A 19,986-nucleotide genomic window follows, 5' to 3' on the forward strand; every position below is an offset into this window, starting at 1 on the left:
GGCACGCAATCCTCATGGCCCCCCTCCTCTCCTCACATGTCCTGCACCATCTCCTCACACTGCAGTCACCGTAGCTCTGCAATTTCAGTTTTACTCTTTTTATTTTTACTGTGTATTTGAATATTATTATTTATCATATAATTATTGGTTTTCATTTATGTGCTTTTTAAGGAACTGTGCATCTCTGCGTGTGATTTTTATGTTCTTGAGGTCAGAGTTTTGTCCATCAGAGACTGAAGTTGTTGATATATAAACAAGAGTTCATGGGGAAAGGGGTGATATATATCACTTTATAATATAGCTTACATTTCTGTAATGCATTTCTTGTGTTTATCGATGAATACCTGTATATCCTTTTTATGTGTCTTTGTGTCAGGGATTGAGTGTTTTTGTAGTTAAAATCAGATGAGTTGTTCTTTCTCTTCCGGAAGTTCTTTGCTACATTAGCCATATTTTTGGCTAATGAGAGAAAAGGGCGAGGGAGGGTACAGAGGATTGGAAGAGTGGTCAGAGAAAACTTCCTCTGGAGGTGACACATTGTCTTAGGCCTTTAAAGGACAGGGTTGGGGAGGGAAAGGGCTAGAAGAAAGGTGTTCTGGTTCAGAGGGGCAACTTAATGGAAATTAGGAAATGAAACATAGCACAGTTATTTTATGGAGTTAAAATCAGCTGAATGCAGCTGTAGTAGTATAGTGTGAAGAGTGGAAATAGCTAAGACCTGGGAAGTAAGCCAGATCCTGAAGGCTTGGATAGCTATTGAAAGAGCTCTCTAGGTTTTACTGACTATCTTGTAATTCCCAGGCAATACATTGTGTTCAAGTTGCACTGTAATTTTTTGAAAGGGGCTTGAAAGAAGGGAGGAGGAAAAGGGTAAAAATACTGAATATAATGCATTATTTTTATACTTTTAATTTATTATACTGATATTTATACTGTGTATAAGACATTGTATTAGACACTGAGAATAACTGACCATATTTCTGCCATTTTCCTAAAAAGATGATGTGTTTCCTAAAAAGATGTGTTCATCTTACTACAGAAGTTTCTTTGTTGGATACATTTCAATATAGATTCAAGACACTTAGAATCCCAAGATTTTGATGTTTCCCACCACATAGTAATCATTTAGCATATAACTATTACATTACTATTAGAGCTAGAAGCTTATTTAATGCAAAAGATACAGGGTACTTACCATGTTTAAGAATGTTCTGTGTATGCCTTTGTGAAGTGAGATATATACGTAGCATAAGTGATATTTCTCTTATAAAGAGGTAGCAAATGCAAGCGTGCAGTGTTTTGTTTTTTTTTTTTTTTAACATTTATTTATTTTTGAGACACAGAGAGACAGAGCATGAACAGGGGAGGGTCAGAGAGAGGGAGACATAGAATCTGAAACAGGCTCCAGGCTCTGAGCTGTCAGCACAGAGCCCGACGCGGGGCTCGAACTCACGGACCCCGAGATCATGACCTGAGCCAAAGTCGGCCGCTTAACCGACTGAGCCACCCAGGCGCCCCGCGTGCAGTGTTTTTAAACCAGGCCAAACACGTAGTTCCTTAAAATTGAGACAGCTCTATAGTTTTCATTTTTATTTTGAAATTATTTTTGTCGCTCAGTTTTGAGACTAGGGATCTAGAGTCTGAAAAAAGAAAGGGATCTTCTTAGCACAAATTGGTCATAACCCTACTTTTAAATTTATAGTTAGAGTCAGCGCTTGACCTATAAACCATTCAAGATGGTAGTATGAACCTCTTATATTTTGGAAAAGTAAACATACCTTATATGTAGGTTTTGTTTGGTGGGTTGATTTATGAATCAAATCAATTTTTGATACTCGTGTATCCTAAGGATATTCTGTGAAGAATATCATTATGCGTGTACACACATAGTTACGTGATATTTCTTTACTCAAAGAATATTTCCTATAAGTTCTTACTTTAATTGATTAGCAGTGAAAGATCAGAAGATAAACTTTTAAAGATTGGTTTTTAAGTATTAGGGATTTTTGAAATTTGGTAATAAATAAGCTACAAGTTTGAGACTTCTAGAATAAAGCAAAGCTTGAATTCATATTGGAATTTACCTCTTTTTTTAAAAAATTTTTTTAATGTTTAATTTTGAGACAGTGAGACAGCATGAGCAGGGGAAGGGCAGAGAAAGAGGGAAATACAGAATTTGAAGCAGGTTCCAGGCTCTCTCAGCTATCAGCACAGAGCCCGATGCAGGGCTCGAACTCACAAATCGTGAGGTCATGACCTGAGCTGAAGTCGGATGCTTAACCAAACTGAGCCACCCAGGTGCTCCTGGAGTTTACCTCTTGTAATTCAGTGGAGAATATTTTCTGTCATGCTTTTTGTTTTTATAGAAATTTTCTTAATAACTGGTTTGTTATTTTGTGGTAATTTTTGGGCTTGAGTTGTTATTTCCAAAATCTGTCTTGTAAACCTCAGAAATGTTTATGTTCTGCAAAAAAAAAACAAAAAAAAAAAAACCCTTAGAAATAGCAACTAGTATTTGTACAGGAATTTTAAAAATCAGCTTGCTTTTTTATGCTACCAGTATTCATATAGGCTTGTTCTGTAATAGGATATAATTAAAATATTTTAGTGCTGTTTCCCATAATTGTATAGTTGTATTAAGTTTTTAAAAATTGTTTTGTAACTGGAGTATAGAAAAATCTACCAGTTATTGTTCTGTATGACAGTAGAAAATAAGCAGTTAGGTGGGGATTTAGGCATTTTGTGAAAGGTGTTTTAATTCTCAAATTCTGTTATTTGATATTTCACTTACTATAGTTCAAAGAAATTTCTATATTTAGTATTATAATTAGCATTTCTTGGTTATAGTAATCAGTTTATTTTATTGAATGTTTATGGTACCTGTTTAATAGGGAAAGAGAACAGTATTAAAGTTCTAAACCTTGTGGAGTTTAAGGACCAGTTAAAATAATGTATATGGTAACATTTTGAAAACTGTTTTATATTAATTAGGTGGTTTCTGATTGCAAGCAACAAAAGACCTGACTGAAACTCCTCTTTCAAATAGGGGGTACTTGTTATATATCACATAACAAGAAAACCTAGCAATGTGGTAGAGATTAGCCTGTGTCTGTTGAAGTGGTCTCCCTCAAGCCTTCAGCTGTGTCCTGATGCTGACTTGTTCATGTTGACGGTGGCAGCTCCTGCCCTTACATCTGCACATAACATCATCTATGGCAGTGTTACCCAGTAGACCTTTTTGTGGTGATGGAAATGTTCTATGTCTGTGCTGTCCAGTATGGTAGCCGTTAGTCATGTGTAGCTGTTGAGCATTTGAAATATAGCTAATATAACTAAAGAACTGTATCTTTAACTTAAGTAACTGCATGTGACTCGTGGCTACCATATATAGTGGCACCAATATAAAGCATCAGAGATTAGTTGTATCCTAGAGTTTCCAGCAAATGTTCTAAAATTAATTCCGTTATACTGATGTAGCTAACATGCCTCCACACTCCTCACTGAAGTACAATCATAGTGGTGGAGAGAAGATGGAAAGTTCTCATTGGCGAATTCTAGCCAGATGTTCCACCTCTGAGACATACTCTAAAGCTGTAGTAATCCAGGAAGTTGTGTTTATGTAGCTCAGTAGAACAGAACACAGAGCTCAGGAATAGACCCATGCCTTATTAACACATGGTTAACTGATGTTTGACAAAAGTGCTCAGGGAAATCAATGAGAAAAGGAAAGTCTTTTCAAAAGATGGTCCTAGAAACACTGGACATACAGACAGAAAAAATAAACCTCAGTGTTTACTATACATCATACACATTTCTGTGGAATAGTTTGTATATGTGACTAATAAAAGTGAAGAACAGACAGATTGGGTGTAGTTGATAGAGTGCCTTGCATACCAACTGTGGCATTTGACGTTTGTCTCATGGGCATTGGGCAGCCCTTGGAGGTGGTTTAGCAGTTTGGGTAGTCAGACCATTGTTACAAGAATACTAATCTGGCAGTAGATTTATCAGCATTTCAGAAGACATTTATAGCTTTTAAAAATAGACTAAGATCCTATCTTTTAGTTATGATAGGTCTTTAATAATGTTGAGATTTTATGAAGAAGAATGCTATTCCATTTGGTTTGAATGGGGAAAGGTGATTAAATGGTGGCTTAGGCTTTGTTCTAAAGATGATAATATGTTGACATGTCATGCTTTTCCTCAAGTGATCTATACAAAATTTGAGATGCATCATATGTAAAGAAGGAAATATTTAGAATTTAACCATAATGTGAATGTGCTCAAATATTTTTATAAATAATCTTTATAATATGATCTCCTTTAATGCAACAATTTAAAGTACTTTTACTTAAAATCTCTTCATTATTATTATGGAAAAAATGACTAAATGACCAAAATTATTGTGAGAAGGAGTTTATGTGTTATAAGAAGGCTTGGAAACCCTGATCTAGTTCTGTATTTCATTTAAATGATAAGAAAGTAGGAGTCCAAACAAAGCAAAAGGCTTGTCCAGGGTCTTAGGAGTATGCAGTGACAAAACTCAGAGCTTAAATAATGTTCTCTTGAAGACCCTGAATCTGTCTCAGAAGACTGTGGAACTTCTGAGGCTGAGTCTTTGAGAAAGAGCTTTCTTCCAGTGGATTCCCAAAGATCCAGCACACAGCTTAATAATGACCTTTAAAATTGAACTAAAAGCAGTGTTGCTTACTTTAGTGGTAACTAATTGATGATACTCTTAAAACGTCTTCAGATGTTACCCACAGCTCGTAGGGACAGAAACACAGAGTGTGTTTAAATTTATTTATTTTTTTATTACGTTTCTTTATTTTTGAGAGGCAGAGAGAGCGTGAGTGGGGGAGGGGTGGTGAGAGAGGGAGACAGAATTCGAAGCAGGCTACAGACCCTGAGCTGTCAGCACAGAGCCTGATGCAGGGCTCAGACTCACAAGCCGTGAGATCATGACCTGAGCCGAAGTCGGACACTCAACCAACTGAGCCACACAGGCGACCCCAGAGTATGTTTAAATGGAAATAAAGTTCAAGGATGAAGGGGATGTGATTCTCTTCACTTTGTATCGCCTTCATTTCTGTATCGCCCCATCTTCAACATTGATTCCTAGTATATAGTATTTCCAACCGTTATAGAAGTAAACAGATTTAAAAAAAGTATAGGTGCTTCTGCTGTAATGCTGTTTATGTGTTCCTGAAAAGCCTCACAAACTCTAATACCTGTGCAATTTTGTGTTCTAAGCAACACAAACTAAAAAATAATCAGCAATTTAAAAGAGCTGGAACTGCTCAGTGCGGTAACTTAGTGTATAGTTAGTGGGTATTATAAATGCACAGAATTAATTATTTGAATAGAAATGCTGGCAGCACTTTAATTAGGATGGAGATGGTGGGTCTAAGGACAGTGCAGATGGCAGTGTAGCAATGAGCGGTGGAGGGTGAGGGGTTGCCATTTAAGTATGGGAAATAACTACCACCTGCAGTGGGGCGGGGAGTGCTCCTCTGAAGCCTTCCTTTTCAATTTTCTTATAATGCACACCACGCTCCTGCTGTTTGGTGGTCTTTCTCCTTTCCTGCTAAACGTTATACTTCTGTTCCCACTTTTTGGCTCCCCTTGCCTAGGAAAAATCCACATGGAACCAGAGTGACTTTATTATTCTGACACCATTCCCTATTTACCAGTTTCATGTCACCTAATTTATATTCCCAAACACATTATGGTAGAGCAGACTGTATTGTTTAATCATAGAAGTTTGTTTGTTTTTTTTAAAGAGAGCATTCATCAGTTTATGTTCATCTGAATAAGTGGCTGCTATATGTAAGAGAAAATTATTCAGAGAGGGGAAGTTGTATTACTTTGCTAGTTTCCTTTAGAGTGTAAAAGAAAGCTGTTTTCATAGATGCTATTGGCTTTTATTTCATATAGTTCTCTTCACTGATTATCTTGATATACCTGGATGTAGAACTCCATAGGTATGAATTCCAGTGAGATTATTCATAATCATACTAAAGATTTCCAGCGTTTTCTGTAACCTGCATGAAGTGCATTCAGATTGCCTGGCATCTTTATAAATCATTGCCCCCCAATCTTTCACTATCCTGTGAAATTGAATGTTCAGTGAGGTAACTTAGTGTACGTAGTGGCTACCACAGTGGGTATTATAGACAAACCTGAGATTAACTTTTTTATGTTCTTTCTATTGAGATATAATTTACAGACCATAAAATTCACCATTTAAAATTATACATTTAGCGGTTTTAACATATTCACAAGTTTATGCGACTATGAACACTAATTCCAGAACATTTTCATCAACCTAAAATGAAACTTGGTACCCATTAGCAGTCATTTCCCAACTCCCCTTCCCTCATCCTGGCAGCCACTAACCTTTTTCTGTGTCTGTGGATTTGCCTATTCTGGATATTTCATAAAAATGGGATTATATAATATGTTCTCTTTTGTGTCCAGCCTCTTCCGTTAAGCATAATATTTTCAAGGTTTGTCTGTTTTGTAGCATGTATTAGTACTTCATTCCATGGCTGGATAATATTCCTTTGTATGGAAATACCACATTTTGTTTATTCAGTCATCAGTTGATAGACATTGGGTTTCCACTTTCTGATTGTTATAAAAGTGCAGCTATGAAATTTTTGTGTAAGTTTTTGTAAGGGCATGTTTTCATTTCTTTTGGGTATTTACCTAGGAGTGGAATTTGCCGGGCTGTATGATAGCTCTGTGTTGAACTCTTTTCCACATTTAACCTAAAAGGCAAAAACATCATCAGAAAACTTTATGGATATCATTAGAAAATGTTTGGCTCATTTTTTCCTAAAAGTGTTGATTTTTTAAATTTATGTAATGTTGGTCCACGTTATCTGGACCAACCCTTCAGCTGAAGACAACTAAAAATACTAGATGAACTATACAAAAATGACTTTATAGCATCAAAGAGCTGTTAAGGAATATGCCAGACCAAAATCTGAGGAAAGGTAAGAACCTAAAAGGTAAAGAAGTATTTAAAGTTCTGGCTACCCTGAGTTCTTTTCCCATCTGGATAAATACTTGAAAACTAAGCTTCAGGCTTTGGTGGATCTAGAGGCAAAGGTTAAGTGATTACTTGCAGGTCTCTGAGGCTAACACATGGCCTCTCATATCAAACTGGAACCTAAGGAAAAAGGAAAAATCCACTGCCTTTTTCCTACTTGCAGAAGATGCAAGGAGAGGTCTGTTGTACTGAACAGATTGGAGAAAGGAGAATAAGAAAAGAAAGAGAACCTGTTTCTCAAAGGTTGTAAAACAGGTTACCAGCACTGTGTGGAATCACTGGCCAAAGTCACATAATGCAAGAAGTCCAAGAAAACTTTTGCTCCAGGTTCCTGGAAGAAGCAAATCTATATACTTTTTGAAGAAAAGCACTTTAATTCTAGGCATCAAATAACTTTTCAAAACCATTGAGCATCCATCATACAAAGATGACCAACCATAAAAGAAAACAAGGCACCATAAGCAAAATGCAGCAAGAAATAGCAGAAACTGGGGCGCCTGGGTGGCTCAATTGGTTAAGCATCCAACTTTTGATTTCAGCTCAGGTTTGTGGGTTCGAGCCTTCCATTGGGCTCTGTGGTGACAGCGTGGAGCCTGCTTGGGATTCTGTCTGTCTCCCTCTCTCTCTGCCCCTCCCCTGCTTGCTCTCTGTCTCTCAAAATAAATAAAAATAAACTTAAAAAAAAAAAAAAAGAAATATAACTGACACCTAAATATTTCAGATACTGTTGTTATTATACATAGATTATAAATAATTTCACTGTTTCATAAACAAGTTTGCAAATATTTGCAAGAAACAGGGAATTATAAAAGCAGTGCTATAGCAGATTTGAGAAAAATACTTAGAGCGATGAAAAAAAAAATAACCAAAATGAAAAACTTAGTAGACATGTTGGAAGTGTATTTGACATAGTTGAAGAATTTGTGAACTGAAAAAAGTTATCTGGAAGTCAGCACAAAGAGATGAAAAAGTGGAAAATACAAGATGTTGAGAGAAAAGATTGGTTAGAAATTCTAACCTAAATTGTTTTGGGCATTCTGGAAGGAGGGGAAGAGAGGAGAGAATGAATATGAATGAAACAGATGCAGTATTTGAAGACATAAGGACAATTTTCCAGGATTGATTTAAGTTAACTCAACAAATCTATACAGAGTAAAAAGAAAAAATCTATACATAAATGAAACTAACAGGAAACAAAAGACCAAGAAAAAAAATTAGATTATCTTCAAAGGAGTGCTGACTCTAAATAGCAGCAAATGAAAATCTGTCGTCAATGAAATGATATCCTAAATGTGTTGAGAAAGTAGAAGATGGACTCCAACCTAGAATTCTATACCCAGAAAAAATATCTTCAAGAATGAAGGCAGGATGCCTGACTTATGCTCTTGGGGAACCCCGTTGTTTTCTCTCCTCTGGCTGGCAGCATGTAGGCCTCTCAATGCCTGGCGTTTCTGTAAAAGATGTGAACCATAGGAGATTGTTAGAGCTCTGGCTGCCTTCCTCAAAAAGTCTGGAGAACCAAAAGTCCCTCAGTGGGTGGACACTGTCAAGCTGGCCAAACATAAAGAGCCTGCTCCCTGCGATGAGAACTGGTTCTACACACAAGCTGTCTCCACAGTATGGCACCTGCACCTCCAGGGCAGTACTGGGGTCAGCTTCATGGCCAACATCTGTGGGCGACTTCAGAGGAACAAGTTCATGCCCAACCACTTTAGCAGAGACTCTAAGAAGATGGCCCACAGGGTCCTCCAAGCCCTAGAGAGGCTGAAAACAATGGAAAAGGACAGGGGTGGAGGCTGCAAACTAACACCTCAGGGATGAGAGCTCTGGACAGAATTGCTGGACAGGTGGCAGCTGCCACCTAGAATCATTAGAACAAATGCTGGGTTAATAAATTGCCTCATTAGTTAAAAAAAAAAAAAATGAAAGCAAAACACCTGTGTATCAGTTTTGCAACTAAACCACCTCAGGCGTTTGAGGAAGGGGTACAAACCAAGTCAGACTTCTATAGTAAGAAAGCAGTCCTCATGGGAAGATCACATGACCTTCACAACCTTCATGTGGACAGTAACCCATATCTATTTTATCAGTGAACCTCATAACCTAGTAGGGTGCTCTCAATAAATTTTGTTGGATTAAAGGGGGAAAAAAGTAAGTTAAGTCATTCATGCAGTTTAAAAAAACACAGAGAGAGGGATGGTGAAAACCAAGAGCCAAGACTTTTGAAGATGTACTTTCCTGACCTCACAGTGCACTGAGAATCAAGTTTTCAAAATACTTGTTTATGTGTGGAGATATACAACAGAATTACATTATCCTGTTGATAAGCTGAAGCTACTAGACTGCCCAATATCCAGCTTCAGGGAGTTAAGTGTCCCAAAATTGTTGGTTTAGCTTGGGGTAGGGGAAGGAAGTACCATTAGCATTTGCTGAGATCTTTGCAATGAAACCTAGGGGTATCACAGAACTGGATAAAGCTTTAAAATTCAAAGAAGCCATAGTTTGAATACCACACACTTCTTACTGAGGAATATATGAATAAGATCATGGAGAAACTGGAGAAGGACCCTGAAGTCCTGCCAGCAACTACCTGCAAAAGAATGTGCTTTCTTCCCAAGGTTGAAGTGGTTTCTGATCACAGCCCTCTCTGCATTCTCCCTCTCATTTGTTGACTGAGTGATTCAGTCTATTGAACCAGCTGAACTAAAACAGCCTAGTGAAAAGAGCATTGGACTGGACATCAGAAGATTTAGATTCTAGTCCCAGTTCTATTTAATTGCCATGTGATGTGGTAGGGTTGAAGGGAGAGTACTTGTGTCTCTCCTAAGCTTAATATTCTCTGTAAAGGTAAGAGGTGAACTAGATTACAAATATATCGTTTAAATTTTTTTCAGCTATTTTAATATACTTTTTCGAGCACATAAAATCTCAGGATCCTATTGTGCCTCAAAAATTTTGATTCCATGGACAAATTTCCAGAAAATGCAATCTAACAAAATGGAATAATAAAGCTATAGACAACCTGAATAGTGTTATTGTCAAGTTTACCACAAAGGAACTTCAAATCCAGATGGCTTCATAAGCAAATACTAACAGATTTTTGGAGATATAATGCCAGTATTTTACAAATTGTTCCAGAGAATAGAAAAAGAAGGAACTCTCTTTTCCCCATTATATGCAGCTAGCCTAACCTTGATAGCAAAACCAGCAAGGAGAGTTCTAAGAAGAATCAGATGTCAGTCTCACTGAACATAAATGCAAAACTCCTAAACAAAATACTAATCTACTTCTTTGAATTCACATCTTTTTTAGTTGAGAGACTATTCACTTTGATATATTTTCTCGTTTGCTCAGGCATGTATATAGACTCTATATTAGCCTCCTTTTGTGAGTGGCCTTGTGACTGAGTTGCCCAATGGAATGGGAGTAGAAGTGATAACATGCTACTTCCAGATCTGATCTGTAAAATACCTCCCACATGATCTTTATATTCTCTCTTCCCTGTTTGCCAGCCAGGTGCAGAGAATCCAGATGGGAACTCTGGAGGTTTTCTGTGTGCAACCACAAGATAAAGGAGTCTGGGCTTTGAATAACCTCATGCAAGTCTCTCTGGGATAAGAAACATCCTCATTTGTCTTTATATGAATAAGAAACTTCATTGTATCAGGCCACTAAGATTTGTGTTTGTTAAAGCATCTCACATTACTTATGCTAACTAATACATATTACTTATGCTAACTAATACAGAAATTAAATCCAGCAATATATATAGAAGGGACAGTATACATCATGAATAAGTTGGGTTGATCTCAGGAATGCAAGGTTGATTTGACAGAATTATCCCATTATTGTGGACTGGAACTCTCAATGTTATTTATATACATCTGTGCTACAAAAAAATAAATAATCTTTATAGAGTTTAAGAAAATGCCAGTCAAAATCCCAAGGATTTTTTTTTTTTAAGAATTCAACAACGGATTCTGAAATGTAGGGAAATTCAAGAGGAAAAGAAGACAGCCTGAAGAATAACAAAGTGAAAGGGTTTACTCTGTCATATATTGAAACGAATTTTAAAATTGTGGTAATGAAGATAACTATGCCAATGGCACAAATAGCAAATGCCAAACGTATCAGTGAAGGGATAGAAAGCTCAGAAACAGAACCGTGTGTATATATGGCTGTGATCACTAATCATAGGGGAAAGAACAAATTTTAAATTAATGGTGCTGGGACATGTACACACACACACACGTGTGTGTGTGTGTGTTTCATATATATATATGTATATATAGGAAATCATGAAGGGAACCAACTATCTTACATAAAATCTGCCTCCAGGAAGATTATGACCTAAATGCAAAAGGCAGAGAGAAAAGCTTTTTTGAAGACGATTTTGAGGTATGGAAGGATTTATTAGACAAGACATGAAAAATGTAAAGGAAAAAAAAAACCCGATAAATTTGATTTTATTAAAATAAAGAACCTGCTTTTATCTGAAAGCAAGTGTTAAAAAGCCACAGAATGAGAAAAGATTTTTATAGTACATAAAATTAGGAAAGCTTATGTTGATTTCAAATAAAAGAATGATAATAAAGTGATAATAAAAAGACGAACAACTCAATGGAAAACTTGGAAAGTGCTTCAATAGGCACTTACAAGGAAATTCGAATGGCAAATAGGTATGAAGTGTGTTTCATTTCCTTAGTAATCAGGGGATTGCAAATTCTCATTGTGGGTAGAAAGGTTCATCGATACAATCATAGTTGACCCTTGATCAACTTGGCAGTTGGGAAAGCAGCCCCCTATGCAGTAAAAATCCATCTGTAACTTTTGACCTTCCTCAAAACTTAGCCTCTGACTAGAAGCCTAACCAATAACATAAACAGTTGATTAACACACATTTTGTGTTATATGTGTTATATGTATACTGTATTCTGACAATGAAGTCAGCTGGAGAAGAGAAAAGGTTATTAAGATCATAAGGCAGAAAAATACATTTACAGTATTCTACTGTATTTATTGAGTAAAATAAGTGGGTCAGCACAGTTCAAACCTGTGTTCAAAGGTCAACTGTACTTTAAAAAATGGTTTGGCATTATCCAGCATAAGATAAAGTCCACATATTTTATGAATTCAATAGTTCCATTCCCAAGAATACACCCTGGAGAAGTGTGTGCAGGTATGCAGTAGGCTGTATCTGCAAAAATGTTCATAGCACCATTTTCATTTTCATTTTAATTATGGCCAAAAGACTGAAGCAACTCCAGTGTCTATCTGCAGTAGAGTGAATAAAGGGTTTGTTTTCTTTTGTTTTTACCTATACAGTGTTCAGTGAAAATGAGCAAACTAGAAGTATATGCAACCCCAAGGACAAATCTAATAAACATAATGTATAGTAAAAGAGTCAAGACAGAATAATGCATTGCATATATTCCATCCACATAATATTTAAAAGTAAACCTAAACAATATTTTTAGGGATATGCATATATGTGTAAACCTATAAAGAAAATCCAGGAAGTTTTGTCATCACAGAGTGAAGGTAGTATTCTCTGTTAGAGGGAAGAGGAAAGGGTTGTGTGATTGAGGGCAATATATAGGTTCTGGTTCTAGTCTGGTTTTGATCTGGTTAGAATTATTGGTGTTCACTTTGTAATTATTGAGTTTAATAAGTTTTGATGCACTTTTCTTTGTGAATGTTTCACAGTTTTAAAAAAATTAAATGTTTTTATGCATTTCCAGAGTGCCTAGGAAGATTAAGAAATATCTTTCAAAATTACAAACTTTCTATATACTTAAAAAATGAGGGAAAGGAGAACTTTCCTCATTTTAAAAAAATTCTGTTTCATTTAAGTTCCTTGGAACTTGAGACCTATTATTCCTTTATTTTACAGGTAGTTTTATCTTGTGCTAGATCTAATTATCCATTCATCCTGTATTTATGGAGCATTTACTGCTGAGGTGCTTGACAGAAATGAGATTTAAGGTGGGTGGTGATATTGTGGGTTGATTAATTAGCTTCCTCATGCATTTAAAAACCATGCATATATACCTTTTGAGTACTTTCAGTTCCATAGTTTTGCTTCTAAGTACTGTGCTTCTATTAGTTTGGAATGGAATTTGACAATTATAAAATTGAGCATAACATGAAAGAACATTTCAGTTCTTGGTAGGCAGTAGTTAATAGAGTCTTGTCAGGGATGGGCTCTGGTAAACACTCAGGAGTATGGACTCCGGAGTCTTAAAAGTTAGCGGCATATCTCAAAATTCCAGAAAATGTGAGTCCCCTGGGATTTTTATCAGTTCTTATTTCAGACTTAACATAGTTTAAATATTTCAACTTATTTACAGTGAAAAATATCATGAATACTAGATTTCCTTGTTCTATTAAAAAAAATCAAAGACTATAGTAATATATGTGTGATTGTGTATATATGTATTTGCTTATATATATTTATATATACATGTGTATATATATCTAATTTCCCTTCAGAATAAGTGTGTCTAAAACTTGAAATACAGTATTTTTTGTTGATAAGAGAATGTGAGCTAAAAGAAATCTATTTAAAATTGGCTGCTCTTAATTTATAGTCCATTTTGAAATATATTTGCTTTTTAAGTTTATTGTATAAAAGAAAACCTGGATATACTTAGGAAAAAAAAAGTCTAAATAGTGTTGTTTTTGTCTCAGGTTTCTTTCCCCTATCTCCTTTCTACCATTTCCTTACTCTTTCCATCTCTGCTATCACCAACAGATTGAATAATACAGGCTAGAAAATGAAGGACAAATGTGCAGGCAGGACTTGCCAAGCAGTGTTACATACCCAGAGGTCTCGAGATGTTTCCTTGAACTTGAAAGATGAGGTTGCTAATGCTTTAGAACAATATAACACTTTAAAGATCTTTGTTAATGCATGTATCATTATTTGAGTCAGTTATCTTTGGCCAGAAACAGTAAATAATCCTCAGTCATCTTACTTCCAGGTTTGGGACCCTTTCTGGACTCAGGGTTGTGGAAGCACTATCCTGACTTTTTTTGGGAATTATATGACTTAGATAAGGAGACTACTAATATGTGACCTAAATGATTATGCTTTTTTCATCAAGGCTCTTTGACTATAAGAACTAGAAATCGATGCCGATGGATCAGCATCACGAGGAGGAAAAAAAAAAAAAAAAAAGAACTAGAAATCCATTTAAAGTAGCTCAAGGTAAAGGAGAATTTATTGAGAAAATACAGGCACGTGGCACCCCAAACAGTAAGGAATACCTGATTTCCTAAAGACTTGACACCAGGAACTCCATCTCAGGGTGGTCTGCATGGTGTCTCATCTCTGCCACCAAGGCTGGTGTGCAGGATGACTTCTGAAGGCACAGCGGATGCTCTTGGTGTAAAAATAATCGATATTTGGATCTTTATCCAGTTAACCATTTTAAAAAAATGTTTATTATATTTATTTTGGGAGAGATCGTGCACATGCAAGCAGGGGAGGGGCAGAGAGAGAGGGAGAGAGGGAATCCCAAGCATGCCCTGTGTTGCTAGCACAGAGCCCCACACTGAGCTTGATCCCACGAACTGTGAGAGCATGACCTTAGCAGAAATCAAGAAATGGATGCTCAACCAACTGAGCCACCCAGGTGCCCCTCCAGTTAACCTTTTTAAATCAGAGCATAATTTCCAAATTAAAAACTTCAGTTATTGTACTGTCTTTTGTCTCCGTAGGAGAAAAAGTTTGGTGAACTGTGGGACCTTTTGTCTCAGTACTGATGCAGATTTTTTTAAAAAACTGGATTGGTCCTTTATAGATGGTATGAATTTTTCTTACTCTAGAAAAGCATAGCTTTGGTTTTTGAATTAGCAAGTTTGTACACCAGCCTCTTGGGTTCAAAATAAGATCCAGAATCAGAACCTTTGGTAATAATTACACACACTCAGTGTCAAGAGATGTCTTTTTGCATGCTCAGTTCTATTCTTTGCTGTCCAAAAGCCCACTGGAGCGTCTCCTGCAGCTTTCAGGATGTAGGCTGTTGTGAGTTAAACATATGTATGAAATTAAGAAATTATACGTATGAGGGGCACCTGGATGGCTCAGTCGATTTGAGCGTCTGATTTTTGGCTCAGGTAATGATCTCACAGTTCGTGGGTTTGAGCCCCACATCCGGCTCACTGCTATCAGCCTGTCAGCGCAGAGCCCACTTCAGATCCTCTGTCCCCCCTCTTTCTACCCCTCCCCCACTTACACTCTCCCAAAAAATAAATATTTAAAAAAAATTATATATATGAAATTATATTTTTGTAGTTCAAAAGCAGTCAAATATCAACAATTTCTGTGAATCAACCAGCCTAGTACAAACTAATGTCTCCAGATTTCCTTATTATTTAAGTATGTTTTAATAAATTCATAACTTTGTGTTTTAGAAGGCTTCTAACTTGTCATAGCATTCTGATCTCATTATTTTGTTTTTTTATCTTGCAGGTATTAATAAATATTTCATGTTTGTGTAGCACCTTGTGCTAGACTCTGAAAATGTAAAGCAATCCAGATTTTAGTCTTTTTTTTTGAAAGTTCATAGATTAGGGTACATACATAGATAGGTAAATACAAGGTACCATATATTAAATGAATGTTCTGTAGAGTAAGTGACCTTAAAATTTTAACATAGGGAAGCGGAGGATGGGGGAAGTTTCATGGAAGATGGGGTTAAAACTAGGCTATAGTGAGCTGTAAAACAGTCCTGCAAACAAGAGGGCAGGGTTTCAAACAAGCGAGCTGATAAGTAGGAGCTAGGCTGTTGGTGACTTGCACTTAGGCTTTTAGGAATTTTGATTCTGTGTCCTACCTGTTATTTCAAAAGAAGGTTGTAAATACAAAACTATCGCTTGGGGTTCCGGAAGAAAATAATAGAAATTCTATTTATCCTAAAATATGCTTATTAATATTTAAAAAGATTGGTATAATTTGTGCATATAAATTGTAAAATATAGGGACTATAGGTCTTCCAAATTTCAGATTAGATTTGAAAGGAAACATAATCATTACTCCTACAACTACAAAATGAATATATATCAAAAGATTTTACTTAACTAATGAGTGAACCAGTAAGATGTCACAACCAGTTCAAAGAAGAACTTAAAATACCACATATTAATAGTGGAAGGATGCTGAAATGAATTTATAGATGCAAGAAAACTGGTCAGCTTTTACAAGGTGATAATCAGTGGTACTCCACAGGAAACACTTTCTATGAACAGGAATTATTTGCAGTCAGTATTCATTTTCTGTAAGTTACCTAACATCCATCCCTATAGAGTTGTAAAGTAGATAAAACCTGAATGAAAGTTCTAGCCAGAATATGGTTTTCACTGTTTTTTCCTTAAATTGATATCAAAATTAAAAATTTCATAGCCTTCCTATTGATGAGGTCTTTAATCAGTAGGTAGAAGGCTTTAAGTTCCTCTTCATTTAGCTAAAACCCATTTAATTAATACCAAAGATAAAAACAAAACCTTCTTTTACTTTTAAGTTTAATTTGGGCATCTCCAGCCCTTGGAGATTCCCTCCACCAGCTTGAATTTCACCTTAGACCTCACTTGCTTCAGATCGATAGGAACCCTGCTTCAGGAGATTGTGGGTTTACAGTTTTAGACCATTGTACTACTCTCGATACTATGATATGAATAGCAATTTATGAATTGTCACAAGAATTAACAATTGATTTGTGAATTGTCACAAAAATTAAGGATTATTCTCTTGTATTTCTTGAAGAAGAGTACTGATGAGTTGCAAGCCTTCTCTGATCATACATCCTTAATTTTTGATACTATAATAAATTAATACAAATCATTAATCAGTTAACCAAATATTTTCAAAAAATTTAACAACACATTCATTTATTCCTATAAAAGCCCATACTCCATCTAATACCAAGTCCTAACAAGGGGTATTAGGAAGCTCTTTCCCCCTTGAGTTTACATTTACTATGACTCATAAGTCAAGGGTAGTTTTACTGTCATAACTGTTAAACAGTAATCTTCAAAAAAGGTGAAGTTATGACTCTTAGATATAAAATGAACATGAGTCAAAGATTTTAACTCATGAATGACTGAGGGAACTGGAAAAAAAATGTTACAGCTGGTTAGTAGGTAAATCCAAAGATTAGACAAATATATAAGCCCATCAAGAAGGCAAAATAAATTTGCTTCATAGATGCAACAAAAAAAAAACTGACCTCTTCCATAGTGAGGAAAGAAGTCAGTTGAACCTCCATCAGACAGAGTTTATTTGCATGTCTATCAACACTATTTCCATTACTATCAGTTTCAACAAATTAACTTCTGTCTCTACAGAGCTGTAAAATAGATCAAAGGCACAAATCCCATAGAGTCAGATAACCTTAGAAGGATGTGCCCTGAACAATATGTAGCTTTCCATTGAAGACACTTAGCAGTTAATTTTTGATCCATTTAAATATCTTTTGGGGCTCCTGGGTGGCTCAGTCGGTTGAGCATCCAGCTTGATTTCAGCTCAGGTCATGATCTCACAGTTCTGTTTGTAAGTTTGAGACCTATGTGGGGCTCTACGCTGATAGCATGGAGCCTGCTTGGGATTCTCTGTCTCCATCTCTCTGTCTCTCTCTCTGTCTCTCTCTCTCTCTCTCTCTCTCTCTCTCTCTCTCTGTGTCTCTCTCTCTCTCTCTCTCTGTCTCTCTCTCTCTGTCTCTCTCTCTCTGTCTCTCTCTCTCAAAAATAAATAATCTTTGGGGCCCCTCAGTCAGTTAAGTGTTCGGCTCAGGTCATGATCTCGCTGTTTGTGAGTTTGAGCCCCGCATCAGGCTTTGTGCTGACAGCTCAGAGCCTGAAGCCTGCATCAGATTCTGTGTCTCCCTCTCTCTCTGTTCCTCCCCTGCTTGCTCTCTCTCTCTCTCTCTCTCTCTCTCTCTCTCTCTCTCAAAAATAAATAAAGATTAAAAATTTTTTTTTTAAATAAACTTTAAGAAATGAAAAACTAAAAATCTTTCAAAATCCGTGTTTACATAACTAATGTTACAGGTAAATGTTAGCTAAGGGCATTCATTATTTAAAACCTACATTTTATACCATAGATGAAAGTATGTAGAAAGTACCTGACTGAATTGGCCCAAAATACAAAAAGAAGAGCCATTAAAATTATAATACAGTTTAACTCTACTTGACAAGTAGAAATGTGTGTTTTTAAAGGTGCTTATTATTAGCTGCCCCTCCAAAAATAAAATTTTTCTTTTATGAAAATACACTGATGAAAATTATAGGTGCATTCATTTTAGGATTTTATTTAAGTAATCTTTGCAGTTAGAATCTTTTAATATATTTGGAACAGTGTTACAAAAGAACATAGAATAAACATCAAGTTAGCTTAAATTGATTAATAACTTAATTGTTTAAGAAAATCAACTTAATGGTATACACCTGAAATTTGAAATTATTTTGGCGTAATTAAGTTTTCCCCTTAAGTTTGCCATAGTGTCACTGAAAACTTTCGATTGCATGTGCAAGAATAAAGAACTTTTGAAGCACCGTTTACTTTAGAATGGAACAATATAATCATCAGTAATAGCTATAGAGCATGCACAGTGTGAGTACCCTTAATGAATTTTTTCCACTTAAAAGCAGATTCCTCAAAATGGTAGCTTTTCAGACTGTGTTTTCTTCATTGACCAAGTATTTTTCTTGTGGCTAACTTGAAGCATGTAAAAAACTGAAGCCAGCCTGGTTTTTACAGGCCTCGCCTGGCCTTGTTAATAGTTACAGCATTCCATTTGTTAGTACCTGTGACACAGGAGAAACTTTTACTGTTACGCTATGTGGTGACGATAAAGAAGACAGAAAAAGTCTTTTTATGGTAGTTGGGTCCTCAAAACAACTCTTTGTGTTCTGGTGATAAGAAGACACAAGTTGGATATCCACTAGAGGTACATGAGCTTGTTATCTGCAGAGCCGATATAGCCTCTTAAATTCCCTCACAATGACAGGAACCCCATCTGAAGTGAAGGCTTGCAGAGCTGGAGATACCAGAGCTCTGTTATTCCTCATGAGTACAAGTTCACCCTATTGTTGTTGAACAAAAATTTTGTGTGATTATTTTAAAAAGCCATATTCTTTTTCTTCAGTAAATTTAAAAGGGCTTCAAAGAGGCACGTACTTGGTGGTTCCTGTTGGGGGAAGAGCAAGAGTCTAAATTACCTAGTCTTAAGATACATGAATATGATGGGAAAATTTCTTAGAGATTTCAGGCTAGAATAAGTCAGCAAGTTCATGATGAAATCTGTGTAGGCATCAACTATATTTGTTTTGTTTCTAGGGCTGTGTAGGTTATGAGTTCATTGTGTTCCAACATTCTGAGTGTTAACATCTTCATTGCTGATAGCAGCTTGCAGGGCTTTGGCAAGCAGAACTTGCTACCATGAACAGGAGGGCATACATGTCTCCATCCTTTAGTTCTAAACACCAGGACCTTTTATGGCTAAGTACACATAACAGTTCGTGTGGTTAGTTAGACCCAGAGAACTTAGAGCAATGGTGCCAATGTTGGGGAAATAGGTGTAGAGTTTGCTCTGTGCTCATGCTTAGTGATTATGTCGTGGTGGAGGTTTCAGGTATTGGTGTATGGGATTCCTGGTGCATGCCAAGTCATTTGAGAAGTTAACATCTCTGCACTTAGGATTTCTTAGGATTCTTTCAGCAAAGCAAAGTCACATTGACTAAAGAGATGATGATGATGATGATGATGATGATAAATGGGTGAAATAATAATTTGACTACAGAAAAACCAAGAAAAAAATTCTTGAAGCTGAAACTATTGTGTATTTATATTCTTTTGAGGAAAAAAGTTATAGAATAAGCATAATTATTGTAAATCATGTTTTAAAGGATACCAAGATTTAGGGGCGCCT

The 19,986-nt window shown here is 36.2% G+C and overlaps 1 protein-coding gene and 1 pseudogene across 8 annotated transcripts in view; both read left to right on the forward strand.

The window, feature by feature from the left end:
• The window catches only part of MEF2A (myocyte enhancer factor 2A), a 165,496-nt gene that overhangs the window by 106,329 nt on the left and 39,181 nt on the right, over positions 1-19,986 (forward strand). The window lies entirely within an intron of this gene.
• Positions 7-13,472, forward strand: LOC132668773 (small ribosomal subunit protein eS19 pseudogene; annotated as a pseudogene).

Source organism: Panthera onca, chromosome B3 (assembly GCF_046562875.1).
Source record: "Panthera onca isolate mPanOnc1 chromosome B3, mPanOnc1 haplotype 2, whole genome shotgun sequence".
Taxonomy (NCBI): domain Eukaryota; kingdom Metazoa; phylum Chordata; class Mammalia; order Carnivora; family Felidae; genus Panthera; species Panthera onca.